Source organism: Dipteris shenzhenensis, chromosome 19 (genome assembly GCF_047967505.1).
Source record: "Dipteris shenzhenensis isolate YYH24624 ecotype China chromosome 19, Dip_SZ_1.0, whole genome shotgun sequence".
In the NCBI taxonomy this organism is placed as follows: Eukaryota; Viridiplantae; Streptophyta; class Polypodiopsida; order Gleicheniales; family Dipteridaceae; genus Dipteris; species Dipteris shenzhenensis.
The window spans coordinates 32512860-32539464 of record NC_141614.1 but is presented as its reverse complement, the minus strand read 5'-3'; the positions used below and the strand labels follow the sequence as shown (position 1 = coordinate 32539464).

Sequence of the window (26605 nt, the reverse complement as noted above, 5' to 3'; positions counted from 1 at the left end):
GCCCAAAGATAGCCCTGCTGCTGCTCCTTCTGCTGGTGGAATTGCTGCTCCAGATGATTGTGAAATGAGGCCTGAATGGCCCCCTTATATAGCCCTCAAGGGCCTGGCCAAAAAAACCGACTCAGTCTGTACAAAAACCGACCCAGTCTGTATGAAAACCGACCAGACTGCTTGGGAAAAACCGCCCTTAAAGGGCTCACAATTCAGGCCTTTTATGGCCCAAACTTCCAGGGCTTTTGGCCCTCCATTCAAGGCAAATATGCAGCCTATAAAAGGCCTTCCTCCTCCCCACTGCCAGTCACATTCCTTGCTGCAGATCTGAGCCTGCACTCCCTGCCATGTCTGCGCCTCTGCAAACAGTGCGCCTCCATGTCCTAGATCCTCTGCAATCTGTCCCAGACTGTCTTGCTTCTGCTCCGTACTTTCCTGGCCCTGTGTCCTGCCCTTAACAGTCCTAGATGTGCTGCCCACATGCCAGCCATGATGCCGTCTATGTGGCAGCCCCTTTCTCTCTTTTCCTGTTGGGTACTGCCCTAGGTCTCCCTCCCCCATGCTCTCCTCATATGGGGGCTTACAGATGGGGAGGTGACCTTTCCAACACTGGTTGCAAAAATTTGGCAAAACTTCTATATGGAATCACAGTGAGTCAAGAACCTGAAACAGAAACTTAATGCAATGAGTATATACTATTAGGAATTTGTGGGCTTTATTTAAATAGATTGTGTTCAAGACTACAACCTTCATTGGCTGTGTACCTTTATAAAGTTTAGGCTTGCGACTGCTATTATGTAATGTCTTATTTCTTTTGACAGGGCAAATGAATAGGAATAGTACTAGTTTGACATTTGAAAGTTTACTTGTTGCATGATTTGTCTGTCTCAGGTCATCCCAGCTCATTGACATCCCAGAAGAGGGTTAAGGAAGACGAAGTCATGGGTGATTATGTTAGGTTTGGCATCCTAGGATGTGCTAATATTGCTAGGAAATTGTCAAGGGCGATTCTAATGACACCAGGTGTTTGTTTGTCTGCTATTGGGAGTTGATCTTTAGAAAAGGCACAAGGTTTTACCAGGGCCAATGATTTCCCTCCTGAAGCAAAGGTTTGTGGAAGTTACCAAAGTGTGCTGGACAATGAAGCTGTCGATGCAGTTTACATTCCTTTTCCTATAGCTCTTCATCTAGAGTGGGTGCTAAAAGCTACAGAAAGAAAGAAACATGTGCTACTAGAGAAGCCTGCAATAACAACAGAGCATCTTGAGAAAATGATTTTGGCTTGCAAAAAGCATGGTGTACAATTGATGGATGGTGCACTGTGGATACATCATCCCCAAGCTGCCAGAATGAAAGAAATTTTGAACAATCATGATTTGTTTGGAGAGCTTGTAGCGGTAAGTTTTTCCAAAATTGTTATCGCAGGATTATGCATTGAAACAGTTATCTTGCTGAATCTTTACATTGTTAATTGAATTCGAATTTCTATTGCAAGCACACCCTTTTGCCTTTTGGGCAACCTATGTATGCACGAGCCATATATTTGTTTATGTGCACCGACATGTGGCATTTCATTGACACCTTCAATTATGTGCATTTGTATTTTCAATTGAGATTACAATTGTCTGCACAACTGCAGCAACCTTGAAGGCTTAATTGAATAGTGTTCTGCAGTAATTACTTTTCAATGTCTGACCTATTGTCTATTCAAATAGTGAGTGTAATTTCTCATATGGAATTTTTTTTTTTGTATAACCCCCGTTTTGAAATGTCAAATGACATCCTCAATGAATACCCCTTTCCCCAAGTTTAGCAGAGGCCAATGTGGTATTGTATCAGCCTATTTCCAAACAGTATAGCTTCTATCATGTGAGAATGGAGATTTGAGCTTTCCTCGTATGTTTTATGAGACTTTATTGGGATCATGGTTGACACGTACAATCACGTTCGATATTAGTGCGGTACTAAACGAACTAAAAAATCTTAGGTGTACGTCCGACGGTACGGTCGATACAAAAAAAAAAGAGAGATATTTTAGAGTTTTAGAGTAAGTTGAAACACAAACATGTCCATGACTTGATTCTTGAAAGTGAAACACAAACATTCTACATGTTGCATAGGCGCAATTTGAAAAACTTAAAAGGACCGAAGATATATCATGATTCATGTTAAAAGGACTGAAGATATATCATTACAAATAGTAGCGAGTCGTGACTCGTGACATAAAATAGTGAGTACAAAAAGGGGGACCAAGGTCTAATATAGATGCAAAAAGTTTTACAAAAAGCTTTACTACTACATGCAAGAGCCTAGGGCCTAGGCCCTAGGTCCTAGCCTGATGGAGAGGAGCTTGATGGAGAGGGAGAAAGAGAGAGATGCAGAGGGAGCTTGATGGAGAGGCCCATGGGAGATGGAGAGAAGCTTGATGGAGAGGGAGAGGGAGATGGAGATGGAGGGGGAGCTTGATGCAGAGGGAGAGGGAGATGGAGATGGAGGGAGAGATTGATGGAGAGGCCTGAGGGAGATGGAGAGAGAGCTTGAAGAAGAGGGAGCTTGATGGAGGTGGAGAAGTGATGGGGAAGAAATGGACGAGGGGGATGAAGAGGGAGCTTGATGGAGATGGAGGGGGAGCTTGATGGAGAGGGAGGGGGAGGGGGAGATGGAGAGGGAGAGGAAGAGGGAGAGGGAGATGGAGAGGGAGAAGGAGAGGGAGAGGGAGAGGGCGGGAGAGGGATATGGAGATGTGGGCAGCAGGCTGCTTGATGGCTAGGGAGATGGAGAGGGAAGAGTGCTTGGTGGAGAGGGGGAGGGGTGAGAGAGGTATATATGCAGGTTTGGAGGAGAGGCTGGCCTCAAACTTGAAGAAAACGGAAACCCTAATTGGCCAAAATTCTAAAAAAGCAGTCGACCGTACGGGCCGTACGGAACAGAACGGAATGTATGGAACATTCCGTACATCGAACGTAGGCAACCCTGATTGGGATATCAATAGTTGTAATTAGATCCATGTGGAAGTGGAAGCCCAAATGTGGTCGCCAAGAGGAAGGTTGACACCTTTGAGTGCTCTCTTTAAAGGGGCAGGGGAAAGGTTGCTTTTCATAACATTACGGAATATTGCTTGGATCTGAAAAGATAGAAGCTGAAATATACAATATTGCTTGAGAAAAGATGAACACATGATAGGGGGGCCCACCCCATTATCCAGGCTCTTTATTAGAATGAGATACAAGACCAAAGTTTGAAGTGAATCTTATTAACACCTTCCAAACTTGAGATCAAACTAGAAAGGACTTAGACTGTAGCCGGAGCTATGTTCAAGGTTTGAAATTGAAGTTGGAAGTTGAGCAGTAAGCCTATATACATAGCAATACGTAGCATAGCGAGGCTGCTCAAGGCTCCGAGGCCTCTCCGATTGTGAGGGAAGATGCCTGCACTATTACCACTGTTGGCACACATCAGGAACACTTAGCCAATGCTTTGAAAACACATAACTCTGTGCTTCTAGTTCTCTGATGCAATATCAAAAGCTATGTACAATTAAAGAAACAATGTAAATCTGCTACAGATTTGCCTCAAATTTTGGGTATAGCTGATGCTAGAGAGTAGGATTGCAGAGGGAGTGTTCTGCTGCAGCACTGTGTGAGAAAACAGCTTGAAGGAGTGCTAGTGCAGGAGAGCTTCTCTAGGAGAAGGGCTACTGTAGGAGGAGTTTCTGCAAAGAAAGGGGCTGTAGCAGGAGGAGCTGATGTAGAAGGAGATGCTGCTGCAAGAAGAAAAGTTGCTGCTGCAGAACTTCGTGGAGAAAGAGCTGCTCCAAGAAGGTGCTGCTGCAGGACTGCATGGGAAAAAGGGATTCTTCAAGCAGGTACTACTGTAGGACTGCATGGGGAAAGGCCTGCTCCAAGGAGGGACTCTGCAGAGCTGCATGGAGAATGAGCTATAGAGAAGCTCTACTGCAAGGCATGGCTGTTGCTCAGCCGCGTGGAGTAGAGCTGTTGCTTGGCAGAACTGCATGGAGAAGCACTGTTATAGGAGGCTGGAGGAGAGTAAGGGGTGAGAAAAATGTGTGCAAATGAAGGGGGAGAGAGTATTCCCATTTTGGCATGGTGGGCTGGCCCCCCTTGGAATTTGGTGGGTTGCATACTGCATGGCGGCTAGAGTTCTTGTAGTGTGAGTGGGGCCATAGTACAAGCATGGTCCGCCAGATGTCCCCACAGGCTGCGATGTGCCCTATGCCCCTTCATGGGCTGCCATGTGTCCCATGCCACATGTCATGGCTGCAACCTCAGGATGCCAGCTCAGCTTGCCACGTGGATTCACGTACCCCATCAGGTTCATAGTGAGGAAGTTTATTTTTAACTACTCTTTATCTGCTTGACTTAAAATTGGGGGATCAATACACTATGATTTTAATTCTAATTTCACCCTGAGGTTGGTGGCAGTCAGCTCTATTGAAAGGGCTAGTTCAAGTTTGGTTGGCCTTCTCACGTAACCTATTAGGCCTATTCGTTTGTCATCTTGTCTTGTATCTTTTTTACTCTTTCATGTACATAGGACCACACCCAAGGCTACTGTAAACATCCTCTTTAATAGTTGCTCGGTCGATATGCATTATGTGCATTTGATTGGTCCCATGTTTAGGTACTTGAGTGGGGTTGTTGGGAATTAGGTGGTCACCTCCCCAGTTGTGAGCCCCCATATGAGTAGCGCATGGGGGAGGTGGACCAGGGTAGGATGGGGCTGCCACACGGACATCACATTGGCTGTCATGTGGGCAGCAAACTTACCTAGAACAAACAAGAAAGAGGGCTGCCACATGGGCAGCACATAGGCTGTCATGTGGGCAGTGTACTCACACAGAACAAACATGAAAAGGGCTGCCACATGGGCTGCCATATCGACATCAAGAGCTTACTTGGCAGTTTGGAGCTCCCTTGGAGGACAGAAGTGGTACAGAATAGCCACGTGTCTATGAGGAATACGTTGGAGCAGATCTGTGCAGGATTGTCAGCATGGAACAGATCGCAATCAGCCCTGGACCTTGAAAGAACTGCTGGAACACGTGGTGCGTGTATACGGGTTGGTGCATGCAGTTGTACGGAACATTTGGAGGCTGGTACGGATGCAAGAAAGCAGGAGCAAGTCCAGATCCAAGTCTGGTTACATGGGGCAGTCTGGTGACTAAATGGCAGGTAGATCTGATAAGCAAACAGGGTCGAGAGCAGTCCTAGGACAAGGCAAAGGAGCCTGGGCCATTGGTGGACTGCCGCGTGGTCAGGCAGGACCAACAGGGCAGCCAATTGGCTACAGGTGGGTTTGAACCCACAGACCAACAGGGTCGGTCCCATAGACGAGGTGTCGGCTTTGTTTGGGTCGGTTATTTCAGGTCCCGCTGGGCTCTATAAAAGGGAGCCCTCTTAGTCTTATTCACCATCCATTCTATGAGCAGATTGGTGCTGCACAAAGCCTGTCTCAAGGTCTTTCATAGGAGCATTCTCTTGCAGCAAGGGAGGTGGCTGTTGGCAGAGATCAAAGAGCTCAATGGTGTCTTCATCCTTGGCTGTCCATAGAGCTTTAAGAAGGTGGATCAAAGGGGAAGCTTGTGCCTTATCAGTGGCTGTGTTTCAGAGCAGCAAGGAGGTCAAAGTTCCAAGTCAAACACTGCCTTGTGTTTGTCTGGGAGGAGCAGCCTGAAGGTGTGTTTGTAGGGCACGGTGATGAGGCCCACATAACCTCATAGGAAGCACAAATGCCAAGTGTTTTGGAAGTGCAACAGAGGTAGGGGAACAGTGTTTTGTGTCTTCAGGGGTCCACATCTAGCCTGCACTCCTACTGGTAGAGGGTAGTACATCTACTTTGTATTGTGTCCATCTTGGACGGAAATATATTTTTTTTGTTCTACATCTCTTTTGTGCATTTTGTCCACTTACTCGTTGCACATCTATGTAAGTACACATTAAGGGAAGAAGTTTTGGATTCCAAATGTGCCACTGTACATAACCTTTACCCTATGGGATTCGTTGCATTGTTATACTCATGGTATTAGAGCTCTGGCAGAAGTTCACAAGTGGTGGGAGCTTGAAGGCAAGGACCCTTGGGAAGGACGACGTTGATTCAAAGCTTGAGAGAATCATCTTCTACGTTTGAAGGACCAATTCCCTTGCAAGGAGTCTGACTCAGGATTTAGGCAGGTTTATGCCTTTCTATCTCTATCTCTCTCAGCTCATTGTAATTGGCCATGAGATATCCGATTCCTAATTTTGGGGAGACGGGCAAGCTAGATGGAACAAATTATCCATTATCAAAGATGAAAGTTCAGAGAAATTTGGTGTTGAGGTTGACTGGGAGATTACCATGGAAGTGGAATAGCCCAGCGTGACTACACCGGCCACCGCAGCGGTGGCGGCGATTACGACACCTGCGGATCCATTAGTAGTGAGGGACTGGTTGGCACTGACGCGTGATGTGGAAGCCCCGGCCATTATCATTGGCACCACTGCTTAAGGCTCAAATGACTACACAAGGAATGTACATACCAGATGATCCCCTTGTTGGAATGGTCACCTCCCCATCTGTAAGCCCCCATATGAGGAGAGCATGGGGGAGGGAGACCTAGGGCAACAAGACATGCCCAGAGGAAAAAGCTTGGAGAGGGGGTGGCCACATGGGCAACACCTCACAGCAAGGAAAAGACACATAGAGGGGCTGCCACATGGGCAGCAAATGGGCTGCCATGTGGGCAGCATATTCATAGACCTACCTGGAAAAGAAGGCACCTTCTGGAGGGCAGAACAAAGGCGGAATTGCCAAAGGCACCTTCTGGAGCAGGCCAGATTGCGCAGGGTTTCCAGAAGCTATGTGCTGCGAAGAGATGGTGCTGATGTCAGCAGCAGAATGGCTCAGTACGGCGCTGCATACGTGGCTGGAGAGAGCCTGGCAGAGGGCAGGAGCACATGGCGCAGCGTGGCAGGGCAAGGGCGCCTGCAAGAAGGGCCTGTTGATGGCGGAACAGTTGCAGCCATCCAGCCCTAGAAGGACCCAAGGGTAGGGCCCTATATGGGCTGCCCTTAGGGCCTTGCAGCAGCCCAAGAGATCCGCCCCAAGTCGGCCAATCAAGGGCTGCCTGGAGGTCGGTTTACAGACTACAAAGTCAGGTAGGGAGGGGCAGTCTGGTCGGCCCATATTCCCCTACCAGGTCGGTTTTTGCCAGCCCCCTTGGGGCCTATATAAAGAGGCCATTGGGCCTCATTCATTCATCACTTGGAGCAGCCCTCAGGACAGCAAACAGGAGCAGCAAAGGGGGAGCCTTAGGCCTACATGCAGGAGGACAAGGTGACCTAAGAGAAGCTGCAGACTGAGCTAGAGTGGTGGCCCACCTAGGCTGGCTTCCGGACAGCAAGGTGGAAGGGATCTAGACAGCGAGTCTACATATGCTCGAGGTGGAGCACGCGGGCTCAGAGATCTAGAAGTGCTTGACATCTTGTAGGAGAACCTTTTGGTATTGTATCATGTCCTGCTTTGTGGACGGACGGAAATATAAAGTGTTGCTTTTATATTTGTTTCTGAGCATTGTCTATGTACTGGCTTGCACATCTTTGCACATAAGTTTAGAAGCTGGTGATTCCACACCCCACATGCACACTGTGTGAGCTCCTGGGCATTACTATCAGTCTTCTGCTGTGTGTACCCTCTGTTGGGTCATTTCTAACATGGTATCAGAGCCCAAGTAGGAGGCTCACACGTGTGGGAGCTTGAAGGCAAGGACCTTGCTAAAGGATGACCCTGATTCAAAAGCTCTTGGGAATCGACTTCCACGACTGGAGGACAGTGCCCTTGCGAGAAGGAGGGTGACTCAGGTTCAGTCAGGTGCGTTCAAAGTTCTAGTCTACTAAAAATTGAGTTTGTTGACTTTGCTGTGTGGGATAAACACCAGAGATGTCGACCGCCACAGCCTCTTCAGCCCCTGCTCTCCCTTCCTCCTCCCCCAGTTTTCTCTCATTCACTATCCCTAACTTCGGAGAGTCTGGGAAGCTAGATGGGACCAACTGCCCCATCTAGAAAGTGAAGATCTGGAGTCATTTAGTGGCTCGGAAGTTGTGGAAGCTGACAATGGGAGTGGAGGCGAAGCCGGAGGACATTGTGGACAAGAAAGGGAAGATACTCATGGCAGTAGACAGAGAGGAGCTCGAAGCTTGGGAAGACAGAGATGCCCATGCCCTTGCATTAATCATAGGGACTACGGCAGACTCTGTTCTTCCACCGACAAGGCGCTGTTGGCGAAGGATTACGTTGGCAAAGGCAAGGGCAAGCCTAACAGTGGCAAGTCCAAGAAAGACGACTCTAATGATGAAGACACTTCCAAGAGGAAGCAGAAGAAGAAGTGCTTCTACTGTGATACGCCATGACATTTTGCAAAGGACTGTAGAAAGAAAAAGGCGGATCAGAAAAACAAAAGAAAGGAGCCCGACTCAGATTTAGAGGGAGAGGCCAAAGCAAATGTGATAATCGAAGAGTTGTTCCTAGTGACATCACCGAGTGTTACCGAGGTCAGATATGTTGACCAAGAAACCACAGTAAGGATGTCTGACATAGAGATGTGGGTCGACGAGGAGTTAGATGCCTTTATGAAGGTGAAGCACAACATGGAGCGCTTGGTACCTTCCATGTGTGTGGCTGTCGATACTAACACGAGGGTGGATTCCATGGAGGGCCCTAGGGTCTCATGGTCAGATGGATGCTGTACTTCAGAAGGGGACAATAAAGGATTACATAGACTTTTGGTGGGTACCTCGATGAGGTACATGGTTTGCTTTTAGAGCAAGCAAGCAGGCAGTACAATAGTCTGGTATGTACTTGATATTTTGCATTTGAGCCTTTATAGCATGTTGTGGAGACTCTCTGCTCTTCATGCGTCTCAGGTGATACGAGATTGGAAGGAATTGGCCTTCTTCGAAGGCAGAAGGGAAAGTATTGGTGCTTCTTCAAATCTCGGACGCAGACTGCTAGAAGGTGATGAACAAAGAGTACTGAAGCCAGAAGAGTACGTGCTTAAGAACTTAGCGAGAGTTCATGGTCCAGGTTATCTGGAAATATTCATTGGTTGCAGACCTTTCCAAAGGAAGGACGAGTTGAAACAGACCCTCAGAGCATGGTGCCTAGAAGACTCCAGGTTGTTCACTCACTATGAGGGGGACAACTGAAAGATCGTGACGGTTGGATTGCTCGAGTTCAAAGGTAGGATTGTGACAGAAGATGGTGGTGCTAGGAGGTGCTACCAAAGATGGACCTGTGTACCAGGATGGTGTGCGGAAGTAGAACCAGACCTGGTGGAGCAGGAGCCACTAGATGAAAAGCCAGGAAAAGATTTCGACATCAAAAAGTTCCAGAGGACTACGACCAGGGAGTTACTGGAGCATCGCCATCGACGTGTTGGCATTGGGCCTGGATGTGTCGGTGAGAGGGGGTGTTGGAATAGTCACCTCCCCATCTATAAGCCCCCATATGAGGAGAGAATGGGGGAGGGAGACCTAGGGCAACAAGAGATGCCCAGAGGAAAAAGCTTGGAGAGGGGGTTGCCACATGAGCAACACCTCACAGCAAGGAAAAGACACATAGAGGGGCTGCCACATGGGCGGCAAACAGGCTGCCATGTGGGCAGCATATTCATGGACTTACCTGGAAGAGAAGGCACCTTCTGGAGGGCAGAACAAAGGCGGAATCGCCATATGACTGTCCATGACTGGAGCAGGCCAGATTATGCAGGGTTTCTAGAAGCTATGTGCTGCGAAGAGATGGTGCTGATGTCAGCAGCAGTATGGCTCAGTACGGCACTGCACACGTGGCTGGAGAGAGCCTAGCAGAGGGCAGGAGCACATGGCGCAGCATGGCAGGGCAAGGGTGCCTACAAGAAGGGCCTGTTGATGGCGGAACAGTTGCAGCCATCCAGCTCTAGAAGGACCCAAGGGTAGGGACCTATATGGGCTGCCCTTAGGGTCTAGCACAGCCCAAAAGAGCCGCCCCAGGTCGGCCAATCAAGGGCTGCCTGGAGGCCAGTTTACAGACTACAAAGTCGGGTAGGGAGGGTCAGTCTGGTCGGCCCATATTCCCCTACCAGGACGGTTTTTGCCAGCCCCCTTGGGGCCTATATAAAGAGGCCATTGGGCCTCACTCATTCATCACTTAGAGCAGCCCTCAGGACAGCAGACAGGAACAGAAAAGGGGGAGCCTTAGGCCTACATTCAAGAGGACAAGGTGACCTAGGAGAAGCTGCAGACTGAGCTAGAGTGTCAGCCCACCTAGGCTGGCTTCCGGACAGCAAGGTGGAAGGGATCTAGACAGAGAATCTACATATGCTCGAGGTGGAGCACGCGGGCTCAGAGATCTAGAAGTGCTTGGCATCTAGTAGGAGAACCTTTTGGTATTGTATCCTGTCCTACTTTGTGGATGGACGGAAATATAAAGTGTTGCTTCTATATTTGTTTCTGAGCATTGTATATTTACTGGCTTGCACATCTATGTACATAAGTTAAGAAGTTTGTGATTCCACACCCCAAACGCACACTATGTGAGCTCCTGGGCATTTCTATCAGTCTTCCACCGTGTGTACCCTCTATTGGGTCATTTCTAACACCCCTTGCTTGCTCTAAAAGCAAACCATGCACCTCATCATGGAGGAACAATGAACCACACTGTATAACTCTATAATACCTCCTTCAATCTCACAGCTCTTATCTTACTCTAAATCCATAGATCCTTTTGAAGAATCCTCGCTCATGTCAATGCTACTAGCCAAGCAGCTGAAGCAATCCAAGCACTCAACGTTGTCCTTCAACTTCGCAAAGGTTTCTGACTCTTCTTTTGACCACATCTCGATATCAAACATCCTGACTGTTACATTAGGGTTTTCAAGCCTTACCTTAGGAACATATGGAAATGTCACCAAGAAAAGCTCTCCTGTTACCACATGTGCTGACATACTCTTTGTCTCTCTGAATTCTGATCAAAGTCTTTCTTCTTCTTCTGATCTACCTTCTTTCTACAATCCTTTGCAAAATGTCCTAGCGTATCACAGTAGAAGCACTTCTTTTGATGTTTCCTTTTCTTCTTATTCTCATCATCGAAATATTCTCATCCTTTTCAAGTTTGACATCCTTCTTCTTGGGCTTGCCATCGCCAAGTTTGCCCTCGCCTTTGTGTTTGTCCTTGGAATAAAAGGCCTTGTCATGACTAGATCCTTCGTACTTCAGTTCTTGAGCTTTCTCCTCCAGAAGCAATGGCACAAGTTCCTTAAATGTCACTGGTGCCACGCTCTGCCCTGCAATCATTGTCATGAAGAAGCTTTTGTTGCTCCTGGGAAGCATGGCAACTAGAAGCCTCGCCATCCTCGCTGAATCCGTCGTTGTTGAGAGTTTGTTCCTGACTACCTTCATTTTAGTGACGTGGTCTTGTACCATATCCCCTGTTGGAAAGGTCACCTCCCCATCTGTAAGCCCCCAAATGAGGAGAGCGTGGGGGAGGGAGACCTAGGGCAAGATGTGCCCAAGAGAGAAAAAGGAAAGTACCTGGACGCATCAAAGTGGCTGCAACACATGGCGTCGAGACCATGGCAGATGGCGATGCATACATGGCATAGATCTGGCCTGGAAGAGACATATTTGGAGCAGCACGACATGGCGGGGTATCCCGGTGTACAGGTGCCTACATGGCAAGCTATCTGGCAAGGTCTGTGGGTAGGCACATGGCCTGCAACATACCCTAAAGATGGCGCAGGAATATGGCGGGACAGATCAGCAAACAGGTCGGCCAACAGTAGAGCTGGTTGGGGCTGGTTGAGCCAGCCAACCAGGCTTTGGTTAGGCTGGTCAAGAGGGCTGGGTCCCTGCATGGAACAAAGGCTGCAAAGGGCCTAGTGAAGTCCCTTATATAGGGCCCTGGTTGGGCTGGTAGGGACAGCCAACCAGGTCGGTTTTCAGCCAGACTGAGTCGTTCAAAATAGGGCTGACCAGTCGGTATTTTTGCCAGGCCTCAGGGCCTATAAAAGGAGAGGCTCGGGCCTCAATCCAACATCCAGCAGAAAGTGGAGCAGATAGGAGCAGCCTGAAGGCATTCCCTTTGGCCTCATCTTGGAGGTAAAGGAGAGTTGAAGGAGTGCTGCAGACTGAGTTCCCTAAGGGCTGGGACCTTGGCTGTCTTCTAGGGCAGCAAGGTGTTGTGATCATCATACCTTCTGGAGCAGCCATTCACAAGCAGGTTGGAGCAGTGGAACAGGGACCTGTCTTCTATATCTAGCTAGTTCATTGTCTATTGATGAGTCTGCACACCTATTTTATGCACATTAAGTAAAGAAGTTTGTGATTCCACACCCACACCGCACACTGTGTGAGCTCCTGGGCATTACTATAAGTCTTCCGCTGCATGTACCCTCTATTGGGTCATTTCTAACATCCCCTTCCTCCATCCTCATGCCGTACAGCTTCGTCTCAAGCTCGAGAATTCTTGCGTCATTATCTCGTACATATTGTTTAATATGATCCACGACAAAGGAAGAGTCTGTCGTTTGAATATGAAGAAGAGCCAAATCTTTTTTTTGGGCAGATTTTTTACTTTGCATTTCTCACGTGATGAGAGATTGGAAGGAAGGTGTTTCTCCATAGCTCAAAAGCAGGGTATTAGAAGGGAGATGGCGGATTTGTTGAAGCCTTAGCAGTGGAGACATGAACACTTACAAGAGGTCAGAGTGTGCTGAAGCTAGAGAGGTACTTATTTGAGAGATCATTGGGAGCTAACGATCGAGGTATTCTGAAGTTTATTTGGATTAGGCCTGTTTTCCTGGATGGTTCATTTGTGGAGAGATGGAGGAGCAAGAACCATGGGTTGAAAGACCAATGGAGGACAACCACTCCGAGTTGTTCCATAGGGCTTTGTCATGGGAGCTGATGGAGTATCTATCTACATCGACGGGTTGATATTGGCCCACAATGTGTGGTGAAAAGGGGTTGGAAACTAGGTGGTCCCCTCCCCGGTTGAGAGCCCCCATATGAGGAGAGCATGGGGGAGGGGGACCAGGGTAGCATGGGGTTGCCACATGGACAACACATTGGCTTGGGCAACAAATGTGCCAAAATAAACAGGAAAGAAAGATGCCACATAGGTTGTCATGTGGGCAGCATACGCACACAACAAACATGAAAAGGGGCTGCCACATGGGTTGCCATGTGGGCAGCACAATCAAGAGCTTACCTGGCAGTTTGGAGCTGCATTGGAGGACAGAATTTGTATGGAATAGCCACGTGTCTACCAAGAATAGGTTGGAGCCGATCTGCACAGAATTGACAGCATGGAATAGGTTGCAATCAGCTCAAGACCTTGCAAGAACTGCTGGAACATGTGGCACTTGTGTACGGGATGCTATAGGCAGCAGCACGAAATGTTTGGAGGCTGGTACGGATGCATGAAAGCAGGAGCAGGTCTAGATCCAAGGTGGGTTACATGAAAGCAGGAGCACGAAACGTTTGGAGGCTAGTACGGATGCATGAAACCAAGAGCAAGCCTAGATCCAAGGCGGGTTACATGGGGCAGACTAGCGACTACATGGCGGGGAGATTTGGCCAACAAACAGGCTGGAGAGTGGCGACGGACATGTCAAAGGTGTTAGCACTTAGCCCTGGTATGGCCTACCGGTTGGAACATTTAGTCTTAGTACACCTAGTTCACTTAAGACATTTTTAGTCCTTAGTTGACTAATTGACTCTGGGGCCATATATTGGCCACTCTTGTACTTTCTTCATTATCCATTTGCAAGTATACTTGAGTTTTCTCAGCCTGTTGTTTGCTTCCTTGCATTCCATCTCCATTCCATTGCTCCCTGCACCCAACAGTGGTATCAGAGTAGGATTGCATAATCCAACTTGCCTCCCTGTGCATCAGTTACCCATTGCTCTTGGCTCTGACCAGCTCTGTGCTCCATCCGTACAAAGTGCTGCCAAATACCGCAATCGTCGCACATCATTGTCCATATAGATCTCGGCCGCTATTTGGATTTGTCTGTACATCGTCATCGTCCATATAGGCTTGTGTTGTTGCTGCTTGTCAATCATCGACATGTTTACGTTTCCTGACACGAGTTGTGGTGATACATCCGTATGGTAGCATGTCGTTGATTCATTTGTATAGTCACGCTTTCAGTTCGTCAATCGTACAACGGGCAGCTTCAATCATATAGCATCGACTAGCCCCATCGTCTGTACAAGTCTAGCTGTCTGATTGAGGGGTGTACGCTGTACGGATTAGAGATGTCTCTCAAGCAATGCAGTTGTAGATAGTTGTGTTGGGGGTCGACACTTTTTGGGGTATTGTATCTGGATCAAAGACTGGCTGTACTAATGTTGCTGCACCAAATCCTCCTACAACAGATTAGGCCCACTGGGTCTTAGGGATGCCCAGCACATGCCTTAATTGCATTTGCATGCAAGAGATTTATTATCTCTCACATCATATCTTGCAAGATAGCTAAGGATGCATGAGATACTTTGGCCCCTTTGTATTACGTTCGTAATGAGGCCAGAGTTGCCTTTTTGAGGAAACAACTTGACGGTGTACACATGTAGGAAGGGGCATCATAGATGCCTACCTCACCAAAGTCAAGGACTTTCATGAGCAACTTATTAATATGGGTGAGATTGTCTTAGAGGCACAGTAGTTTCTATGACACTTGATGGGCTCCCTGACTCATACCAAGGATTTGATACAACATTGAGGTTATTGGCCATGGATAACCCCAACCACTAGTTGTTTTCCTACTCCTGGAGGAGCAGAGTCGTCAAAACCGGGCTGCTTTTATTCATGCAGTTCAGGCCTTTGCCCAAATCACTGAGGCAAAGGCAAATGGGGGGAAAATTACAGCAAGCCCAAACCTTCATCTGGCACCTCACCCTCTTTTTCCTCGCTGATGGGTAGAAGTGCTGTAATTACTGCAAGAAACCAGGCCATGACACGGAAGTGCATTGCTTTCGAGAAGAAGAAGCAATAGTAGAGACTTGCAGTCATAAGCCCATGTGCACAGCAATGAGGAAGCAGATTTTGCTCATGATGAGTGGGCCCTTGTTGTGACATGCCATTATAATCCGTCATTGGATGCTGTAGGAATTTATTTTAGACCTTGAGTGATGCTCCCAAAAGGGGCATTGTCACTTGTGCAAACAATGCCTTTTATCCTATCAAAGGAATTGGCTAGGTTGAGGATCTCTATCAATGGCTTCAAGGTTGTCTTTAATGCTATTCATTGTGCCCCTTATGACTACTGGCATGGCAACTGCATTGTACTTAAATGATACTATTTCTAGAGGGCATCATCTAGATGCATATGAAAAATAGCTAGTTATTGAAGCTGATGCACTCAACTATGCTGCAGAATCTGTAATTTCAGACACACACTTATGGCATGAGAGCTTGGGGCACCTCAATTATAAAAGTCTGGTTAAAATGCATTCACAAGACATGGTTTTGGATCTTCCAAAGATGCATGCACTAAGCAATACATTTGTGAGGGCTGCCTGTTAGGTAAAATGCATCGGTTCTCATTCCCAAAAGATGAGACCCTTGGTGCATCCAAGAAGTCGCGCTAGTGCACAGTGATGTTTGTGGTCCGATGCGAACAACTTCTCTTGGGGGTTTCTATTATTTTGTCACTTTTGTGGATGACTATACCAGACACACATGGGTCTATCCTCTCAGGGCCAAGTCTGATGTCTTTGCATGCTTTAGGAATTTTTTGGCCATGGCTGAAAACAAGAGTGGATGTAAACTCTTGACCCTCCATACAAATGGGGGGGTGAGTATATGCCTCAAGAGTTTGTTGATTTTTTGGCAGACCAGGGCATCATCCATTAATGCACTCCTCGTTACACCCCGCAATAGAATGGTGTCGCAGAGCAGAAGAACCAGTCCTTAATGGAAATGGCCAGTCTGTATGCTTAAGGGCAAGTCTATGCCTGATAGATTTTGGGTAGATGCTCTCATGTGTGCAAACTATGGTGCTGAATAGGGCACCTACTCGTTGCATTGGAAGGCAATTACACCTAATGAGGCATGGACAGGTCGTAAGCCAGTGCTTTCTCACATGAGGGTATTTGGATCTTTGGCATTTGTTCATATGCCCTCTCAGCAGAGGCATAAATTATAGGTTAAATCTAACAGCAAAGGTTACAAGTTGTTTCAGCCCACTACAAGGAAGATTATCGTCAGCATGGATGTTATTTTTGCGGGTTGTGCAGCCTTACCTTGCTTGGATTGCAAAAGACAGCCTAATGTGGATGCCAAAGATGTGTTTGATACCTTGCTCCCTATCACGACTTTCTCTTCCAAGCCACGTTTTCTGATCACGGGAGTAGCACCATCTTAACCACCCAGCCAAACTGCCAAAGCTCAAAAGCAAGAGAGAGAGAGCTATTTTTGAAATCACGTAATTACCCAATTCTCCATTCTCTCACAAGCTTTGACACCCCAATTCCCTAGATAGATCTAGATGCCATATGTCATCCATATAGGGCCTTACTAATGCAACAGTTCACCCCTCTCTTGGGATGCATTTAATTCCTTGCCCCTAGGCACATTCTTTGCACTAGGCCCCTGGTCTCAGATCTATCTAGTCCGGTGCTATCAGCCCTCACCTAGGACCTTGACATTAATCCCTCCCGATCATTTACATAAAGCGCAAACACATATATTACAAAGATAGATCCTATAAGGGAAATGTCGACTGATTCTTCCGAGGTCATGCTACCTCGGCTAGAGCGTAACATTCCTTCCCTCTTCAGACATCAGCGTCCTCGATGATAAAGTCTGGGAACACTCTCCGCAACTGATATACGGACTCCCAAGTAGCTTCGGATAGAGGCTGACCATGCCATGCAACCAACACCGTGGGTATCTTCCGATTTCGTATTTGCATTGTTCCTCGGTCCAGGATTCTTGTTGGTTTGCGCCTTGCAATATCCTCTATCTCCTGAAACAAAACCACACCTTCGATTAGTGAGTCACCAGTATGTAAAAATTTCTTTAAGCGTGAAACATGAAAAACCGGGTGCACCTTACACCCCTGTGGCAATTCTAATTTATAGGCTACACTGCCTATTCTTTTCAGAATTAACCACGGCCCACAGTATCGAGGTGATAACTTAGCACACTCTCCTGAAGTCAACGACTTCGAGTGCGAAGGAATTCTGAGAAAAACTTTTTCTCCTTCTTCAAATACTCTTATAGACCGATTTTCATCCGCATACACCTTGGCTCTATCCATAGCCTGGCGGATATTAGCTCTCGCAAGTGCTAGCATCTCCCGCATCTGAACTACAAAGTTCGCGGCACTAGGCACTTTCTGAGGTACTCCAACTATAGTTGGATTGGCTGGCCTATAACCATAGTTCAGCTCAAACGGACTGAACCCAGTAGATGAATGTTTCCTGTCATTGTAGGCAAACTCCAACAATGGCAACCACTTGTCCCATGTATGTTGCCTCAATGACACATATGCTCTCAGCATATCCTCTAAAGTCTGGTTGACTCTCTCCGTCTGACCATCCGTCTCAGGATGATCCCCACTACTCATTCCCAACTCAGTCCTTAGTGTCTCAAATACCGCAGTCCAAAAGTGACCGGTAAACCTGACATCTCTGTCTGACACTATGGATCTAGGCAATCCATGCAGACGAAAAATATGTCTAATAAACAAATCCGCTACTTGCGGGGCACTAACAGACTCTCTAGTCGGAATGAAGTGAGCCATCTTGGTTAGACGATCAACCACCACAAGGATAGAATTATACCCTCCTTGTGTTGCAGGTAACCCTACAATAAAATCCATGGAAATGCTCTCCCACTTACTTAGTGGTATTTCCAAGGGTTGTAAAAGTCCGGGTGGCTTCACCCGCTCGGCCTTACTTACCTGACACGAGAAACACCGTGTCACATATTCATGAATATGCTTTTTCATCTTTGGCCAAAAGAAGTCTCGCTTCACGAGATCATACGTCTTCTCGACACCTGGATGTCCCGCACACGGGCTATCATGGCATTGTCGAATGACTCTCTGCCTGAGATCATTCTGACCAGGTACTACAACCTTGCCATTTCTAACTAGCATACCATCCCTTATGGTATATCTTGCATAAGTTTGGCCTTTTCTGGATGCCAGGTCATCCTTTTCATTTTCCCCGGGTTTTAACACATGAGCCTTAGGCCATAAGCTCTGGACAAACTCGTCCACCTTCTGAGTTTCTTTTATTTCGGTCATTAGAGCGCTCTCTAATACCGTGAAACTCAGGTTGTGCATAATGCGAGATAACGCATCAGCTACCTTATTGTCTTTTCCTCTTCGGTACCGAATCGTAAGATTAAACTCCTGCATGAGCTCTGCCCACCTAGCTTGGCGGCCCCTCAAGTCAGGCTGTTTACAGAAATGTTTCAGAGTATCATGATCCACATCCACATAAAACTCTGAACCATACAGATAATGCCTCCATGTTTTCAAAGCATGGATAACAGCATACAACTCCAATTCATGAGTTGGCCAATTCCTTTGAGAGGGAGAAAGCTTCTTGCTTTCGAAGGCTACTGGCCTTCCCTCTTGAAGGAGGACTGCTCCTACCGCAATGCCACTTGCATCGGTTTCTAGGAACAACGGTTTCTGGGGATCAACTATTTTTAACACCGGTCCTGAGACCACAGCTTGTTTTATGGTGTTAAAACTTTCTTGTTGATTCTGTCCCCAAATAAAAGGTACTTTACCTGAGGTTAGATCAGTCAATGGCGATACTATTCCGGAATATCCTTTGATATGCCTTCTATAAAACTGGACAAATCCCAAGAATGATCGCAACGCGGTCAGACTCTGAGGGATTGGCCAAGTTAGTATCGCAGCCACTTTCTTCGGATCCATTTCTACCCCTTGTGGAGTAATTATGAACCCTAGATACTCAAGCCTAACCATACACAGTATAGTTTTCTTTTTATTCACATATAGACTGGCTTTCCTCAAAGTACTGAACACTATCCTTAAGTGTTCACGATGCTCAGTAATGCTTTTACTGAATATCAAGATATCGTCAATAAAATGTACTACGAACTTTCCGATATACGGTCGTAGTAAATCGTTCATAAGCATGACGAAAGTCGCTGGAGCATTGGTAAGTCCGAAGGGCATTACCAAAAACTCATAATGACCAAACCTGCTTCTAAAAGCGGTTTTATGCACATCCTCGGCTCTAATCCGGATCTGATGATAGCCGCACTTAAGATCTATCTTGCTGAAAATTACGGCTCCATGTAATGCATCTAGCAAATCATCAATCCGAGCCATCGGATACCTGTGCTTGACAGTGATATTATTTAATGCTCTGTAATCTATACAGAGGCGAAACGTATCATCCTTTTTCCTCTTTAATATCACTGGTGAAGCAAAAGGTGAGAAACTTGGTTGAATCTGCCCCAACTTGAGGTATTCTTCCAGTTGCCTACGCACCTCCGCTTCTTCAGTAAAACTCATTCTATAGGGAGGTCTATTTACAGGTTCTGCCCCCGGGATCAGTTCAATCTTATGCTGAACTTTCCGTTCTGGAGGTAACCCATAAGGTAGTTCATCCCTAAAACATTCAGAGAACTCCTCTGTTATAAGATTAGCCAGCTTGGCCATCTCATCACTTTGCATAACATCAGTGCTAGCCGAAGACTCATCCACCGACTCTACCGATGCTGTGCAAAGGTATAAAGACTCTACTTGAGCCTTTCTGATTTCCATCACGGAAACCAACGGTCCCTGAGGTATATCTCTTCCACCTCGCAAGACATAAAGCACATCATTCATCTTGAATTGATATACGTGCTTTTTCCAATCAATGGCTGGATTCTTCCTAGAATGCCACGCCATTCCCAGGGCTATATCCGCATGAGCAAGCTTGGTTATTTCAAAATCAAGCTTCTCAGTATAGTCCTGAATCTGAAGCTCCAACTGGGTAACCCTTTGGTCCCATACTTCAGTTGAACTTCCATCAGCCATCCTGACTGTATACGCATAGTCAGATGGACTTGTTTTCAATTTCAGCCTCTTCACGAGCTTGGAGTTAATCACATTGTGAGTTGACGCTGAGTCAAACAACACAATGACATCATGATTGGCCACTTGCCCTTTCATTTTGATTAGCTCCGTATCATTGAAGGCTGTATACCCCGTTGCTGCGGGCTTAGATAGGATGTTATCAGGTGCACTCGTCACTAACTTAGTAACAGACACACAAAACAAACAAGGTACTAACCTCTGAGAAGATCCCGCTAGCTGAATCTGCATCTCTTCCGCTCTGGGACTTCCCTGCATCTCCACGTCGCACTCTGAGATCACCATCTCAGCCATCCGACGATCTTTATTACGTGGACAATCTCTCCACTGATGAGGTTGAAGGCAACCAAAGCATAAGCCTTCTCTCCTCGCTTTTTCCCTTTGTTCCGGGTTCAAGGGAGACTTAGACCAAGCCCGGGCTGCCATTGGAGTTACTTTTCTCTTCACTCCAATGGTGGTACTTGGTTTAGGAGTTTCAGCCGGTCTCGCCTGCTTGGCTTGACCACTCGGCTGCGAACCACTCCCTTTACTAGTCCACTTCTTCTTAAACCCAGATTTCTTTGGATACCCATACTGGGTTCCGACCTGTGCAAACCCACTTGGCTTGCTGCCCTTGGCATCCTCATAGTTCAAGGCTATAGCTATTGCATCATCTAGCGTGTTCGCGTACTTAGCCCGAACTTCCATTTTTATTCGGTCATTCAATCCAAATATGAAATCTTTCACTTGGATTGATTGAGGCAGGGGTTCATCAACCTTCATTACACTCTCTCGAAACTTATCAGTGTATTCTGCCACTGATAAATTTCTCTGACGCAGGTTCCTATATTGATCCCAAGCTCGGGATGCCTCGTCAGGAGGTAAGAAGTGTTTCCTGAACTCTCTTTTAAACCCCTCCCAGGTAGTGGATGCTATGCCATCCTTTTGTTGCTTAATCCACCACCGATCCGCTGCCTCACTAAACATGTGGGTGGCCTCGCGGATCTTTTTGATGTCATTTCTGATCTCACAAATGGCGAACGCCTCGTCCCATTTGTGTAACCATGTCTCAATGACATCGGAGCTACGGTCGTTCATCCGACCAGAATACTTTTCCGGTCTGTAATTGGCAATAATTGGCACTTTTGCCTTCCTAGGCTCGACCGTATGGACACTAGACTCCGGTTCCATTGGAGCCTTTCCCTTCTCCTCTCGAGAAGGTCTGGCAGACATACTCTGGAGTGTTCTCCTAAGTTCGGACTGCCCTGCATTAGCTTGTAATTGCTGTGCTAACAACTGTTGTAAGGCATCCTCCAACAATGCAATTCTGCCAGATAAGGTATGAGCTACTGGGCGCGATCCCTGCTGGGTCGGCCGGACTCCTGATTCACCAGGGTCCCTCCTGGAAGCCCCTTCTTCTGCTTCCATTTAGTTCAGTAGGCGTTTTGTTTTGGGGTTTCTTTTTTTTTTTTTTTTTTAAAAAAACACCCCTAGAACACTGTAATCAAAAGCTGACACAATTCAGGGTACTGACACTCTGAACACAATTCCCTATACTAGGGAACTCCTGCAACCTGACATGCACACTAATTACGTATCTGACACAGGCATATGCATTTAATCCCGCCTTTCCCTATACTAGGGAAGCTACTGCATTTTACTCTGACTGAAGCCCACCGGCATATTCTCAAGCATAGTCTGTCCTTACTACAGCATTAAATTCTATGCTTACTTGTCGCTTTTCACGCAAACGGAGTATCAGCAACCAACCAGGGAAAAAAACACAGAATCGACAGAAATGACAAAGAACCTTCCTGGTCTATGAATTTTGATCCAAACCCAAAAGGGAAAATAGGTAGGAAGCTCCCTGGAATTCGAGTTCTGCAACCAGCTAAATTCAATCCTTGTTCTCCAGCCTGCGCGTCGCCCTATCAGCGTTGACCGAAGACCAAATATACCACGCTTCCGCTGCGCTCCGTCAGGTCCGCTCAACTGTGCCAATCGTGGGAGGGCTGCACTAGACTCCTCGTCGGATCAACGGCGTATCCCATCCAGGTCTTCCGTTAGATTCCCAAAAGGCATCGCGACACGGTCCATGCTCTACGCCAGGCGATCGCTCGAGTGCCTAGGCACCTTTCTTTTTCAGACGCGTACGTAAAAGAATGGCGAACTGCTATGCTTCGTCGCACGTCAGCACTTTTCGTTCGCTTCCTCTCCTACCCCGCTCCGTGCAGCTTACGCAATCGTAATACCCATTTGACGCGATCGTCAGACGGACCCTTTTCACCCCTCTCTTGGATCGCTCCAACAGCCCGTTCGTCGATTCACCCTTCCTTCCAACCTTCAGCTCTGATACCAAATATCACGACTTTCTCTTCCAAGCCACGTTTTCTGATCACGGGAGTAGCACCATCTTAACCACCCAGCCAAACTGCCAAAGCTCAAAAGCAAGAGAGAGAGAGCTATTTTTGAAATCACGTAATTACCCAATTCTCCATTCTCTCACAAGCTTTGACACCCCAATTCCCTAGATAGATCTAGATGCCATATGTCATCCATATAGGGCCTTACTAATGCAACAGTTCACCCCTCTCTTGGGATGCATTTAATTCCTTGCCCCTAGGCACATTCTTTGCACTAGGCCCCTGGTCTCAGATCTATCTAGTCCGGTGCTATCAGCCCTCACCTAGGACCTTGACATTAATCCCTCCCGATCATTTACATAAAGCGCAAACACATATATTACAAAGATAGATCCTATAAGGGAAATGTCGACTGATTCTTCCGAGGTCATGCTACCTCGGCTAGAGCGTAACACTCCCCCTCCTTAAGTCTACTGCAGACTCAGGTCAGATTTTGTAGGGTCAAACCCCACTTGCTTCAGACTTTGTAGGGTCAAACCCCACTTGGTTCTAGCAGCTCTCAGCCTTCTCAAATTCCACATGCTCAGCCACATGATCATATCATGCAATTGATCAGGCAATTCAAGAGGAGAGGCCTGTCATTAGACAGCGTAAGACAGTGCCAAGGTGGCTCAATGGGGCCTGGTTGGGCTGTCAAGCAAGCCGACCAGGCTCATATACACATGGAAAGGGGCCGACGCCTGGTCAGTTGAAACAGAGCCCTAGGTCAGCCAAAAGAAAGATTGTGTGTTCTATTCATTTGAGAGGAAAGAGAGGGTGGCCTAAATCATAGGCACCTCTCCTACATCAAAGGAAATCAATCTCTATATCGTAGGGACTCCTAAATCAAAGGCACCTCCCCATGTAGGAGCTTTTGCATTACATTATCACTTATTTCATACACTAAGACACATCATAGCACTTAGTGTGTACACATACATGATCAAAGGACAAGCCCTTGATCATACAATTCCCAACATACCCCCCCTCAAGGGTTTGTCTCTTGCTATGTCAAGGATACATCTAGTCACATAGTTTCACAAGCCATCTCATGGTGGTCAAGGATAAATCTTAGGCCTTTCTGTGGACCTGGTTTCTCATGTCTACAAGAGGTACCATATCACATGGCCTACATCAGATGGTGACCGGAGGTGATTTACAAAAGACAAAACACAAAACACATAACATTCTTTTTGGAGTACTACTCCAGGCAGAGAACCTCAAAATTGATCAAGTGATGATAACATTTCAAAGATGTTGGACCTTAAAAGACCCAATCTTTTTCTACCACAAGATTTGTTTCTTCATTTGCTGATAGAGTTCTTTCTTCAACCAGATTTACCTTGCCTTTCTTCTTCAACCATAAAGTGACATACTATCCAAATAGCTTTATCCCTGACAAAATAGTGAATGCACAAAACAAAGTTGATGTAAAAGCCCAAAAGAGTATGAGTTCTCACAAAAGAGATCTCCCTCACAAACACAAAGAGAGGGGATTCTCACAAAGAGACTTTAACTCCAAACGACAGTTTGTCTGTCACATGCACCCCTGCACTTAGGTGCAAAGTGACACACTGGCTACATCAACAAGTGCGTAATAGTTCCTTAATAGGAGATTTTGTTGTATGCTGTGTCTAGGGACAGCAGTCAGGAACAAGCTACATAAGTCAGTCTCTTAGCCTTAGGTCAAGTCAGAATATCAGTCCTTGTTCACTAGTACCCACTGGAGAACCATAGGGTAGTGTTTTCATCTTAGGTTTGGGGATAGGTTTAGGTCCAGCCTAGGATAGGAGCCCTTCTGGGCCCCCTCAGGGCTAGAACAAGTGAAGAGAATGGCAAGGGAAGGGCTGCCTTTATAGGCTACCTTGCACCCCTCTCTAGGCTGCCATTTATGGGGCCTAGGGCTGCTTTTATGGGGCCAAAGGACCAGCCAACCAGCCCCAAAAGCCCTATAAATAGGGGGCCTGCGGGCCCTCTTTCCTCATTCAGTTCTCCCAGCACTTCAGCCTCCTACAGCTCCTCCTCAGCCCCCTCTGACCAGCCTGACACTCACCCCCAGTGGCCCTCTGACCAGCCTCAGCCTTTGGCATCAGTTCTCCCCTCTGGGAAGGTGTTCACGCAGTGCATCAGACAAGGAGTCGGGACAGTGAACGGAGTAAGGTTTGGGGTCTGTTTCAGCAGCTCTTTTCAGTTATCTTTTACAGTTTTACACAGCTCATTCTCAGCTTTTTATTTCAGTCATCTCTCAACTCTCTTATAGGATCTATCACTCCTAGCTTTCACTCTGTCACTTACACAATAACCTTGCATTCCAGTGGACAGCACAAGCCTCGCTCTTGCCTTGCAAAAGTGTCCTATATCGTCAGTGTGGACAGCATCAAGGTCTCGGTATCGGTCAGCGTTGCCTCTTAGGTCTTTGGGTCTACTATACGTGTGCACAGTGAGCTCTTCAGAAGTGTGTTTCTGTGCTCTCTCGAAGAGTGTTCTTTGTATTTCTCAGTTCTCCAAGTATAAAGCAAATTCTCCCTGGTTGGAGGAGGGGGCCCTCAGTGGGTACAGGGATCTAACAGTAAACCTTGGGAAAACCAAGGTGATGGTATTTAATACTACACAGGCTTGGGTGACGTGCTCAGCACAACAGTTCACTTTCAAAGGTGAGACAGTAGAGCAGGTACGATCTTATGTGTACCTCGGGGTGATCTTTTCTGGTCCATAATTTTCACTGAGAGCCGCGATTGATGCCAGATTGGATAGAGGCTATGCAGCTTTGGGGGCACTAGAGAGACAGTGTGCACATGTATAGTTCCAAGAGCCACGCATAAAATTATGGTTGTTTGAGACATTCGTGGTGCCCACACTATTTTATGGTGCAGCTATATGGGCCCCCAGTGTAGGGGGTGCAACTGAGTGGAGGAGATTGGAAAGGCCATTAGTGACATTGATTGCCCACATGATCTGCAGCAAGTCATCTATACCACATCCGATAATACGAGCTGAATTAGCAGCTGCTCCACTAGTGACTGAGGCTCTATTCCAGGCAGTAACTTGCATACATAGATTGTGGGATCTACCTGGCTCCAGATATGCACGGTTGGCTATGATATCATCCAGGCAGCTAGCAAAGGAGGGTCAAACATGGGATTGTCCCAAGTTAGACCTGTCTCGCCATGACCGAAACAAGATCATTAGAGCTGATATTGTCAAGTTGGAGACTAAGAGAACCTGGACTAGACCACCTGAGCCCTTAGGGAAGAAGAGGCACACTACCAGAGCCATTTTCTTCATTTATCTCCAGATGAACTTATAGCCAGGCCAGCATACATGGACACACATCTATCTCATGGGCTACGTAGTATTATTGGCCAAATTCGAACCTCATCACATCAGTTGAGAATAGAGACAGGGAGATACACCCACACAGCCCCTTAGAATCGGATATGTCAGTTATGCCAGCAGGAGGAGGAGACAGAGGAGCATTACGTATGTAGATGCACGGTATATTATGAAATCCGAGGAAGATACCACTGTCTATTCAAAAAGGGATTTGGCCCACTCCGTAGGGTGATGGAGTACGAAGATAAAAAATGCTTGGGTTTGTTTTTATCAAAGCTCAAGCAACATAGAGAGACTTTGTTGGGAGATAGACAGCCGTGACCAGCCCCACCCAGGCAAAGTACACTCAGAGACTCCTTCACTGCTAGCACCTCAACTAGTTTTATGCCCTCCCCGCCATCAGAAACCCCTGGCGCCACCACCACCTTATCACACACAGGTAGATTGCCACACTCTAATGGTGTGATTTTGGACCGAGCCATCGCCATATCCAGGTCACGGAGGCCCAGGCCCCCAAGACCCCGTGCTCGGCACCCATATCTTCATTGGATCCATGCCATCATTGCCAAACACCGGAAACGTGTGGCACCGAGTTATGAGATCCTAGAGCTGCCCATGATTGGGATTTTTGACATAAGAAGAGTGCAACCTTTTTATTGATTAGCTTTCTACCTGTGCTGATCAATTGGTACTTTTAGTAAATACTTGCTTGGTATTTCATTAGTTTTGGGTCACTTGCAGTCCCTTTGACTTTAAGTACCTTTAGTAGCTCTCAGCCTTCAGCTTATTTATT

The 26605-nt window shown here is 47.0% G+C and overlaps 1 pseudogene; it reads left to right on the top strand.

Annotated features, from left to right (window-relative positions):
- The first annotated feature begins 932 nt into the window (after nt 1-932).
- LOC147890362 (putative oxidoreductase At4g09670) overlaps nt 933-26605 on the top strand; it is a 35320-nt pseudogene continuing 9647 nt past the window's right edge.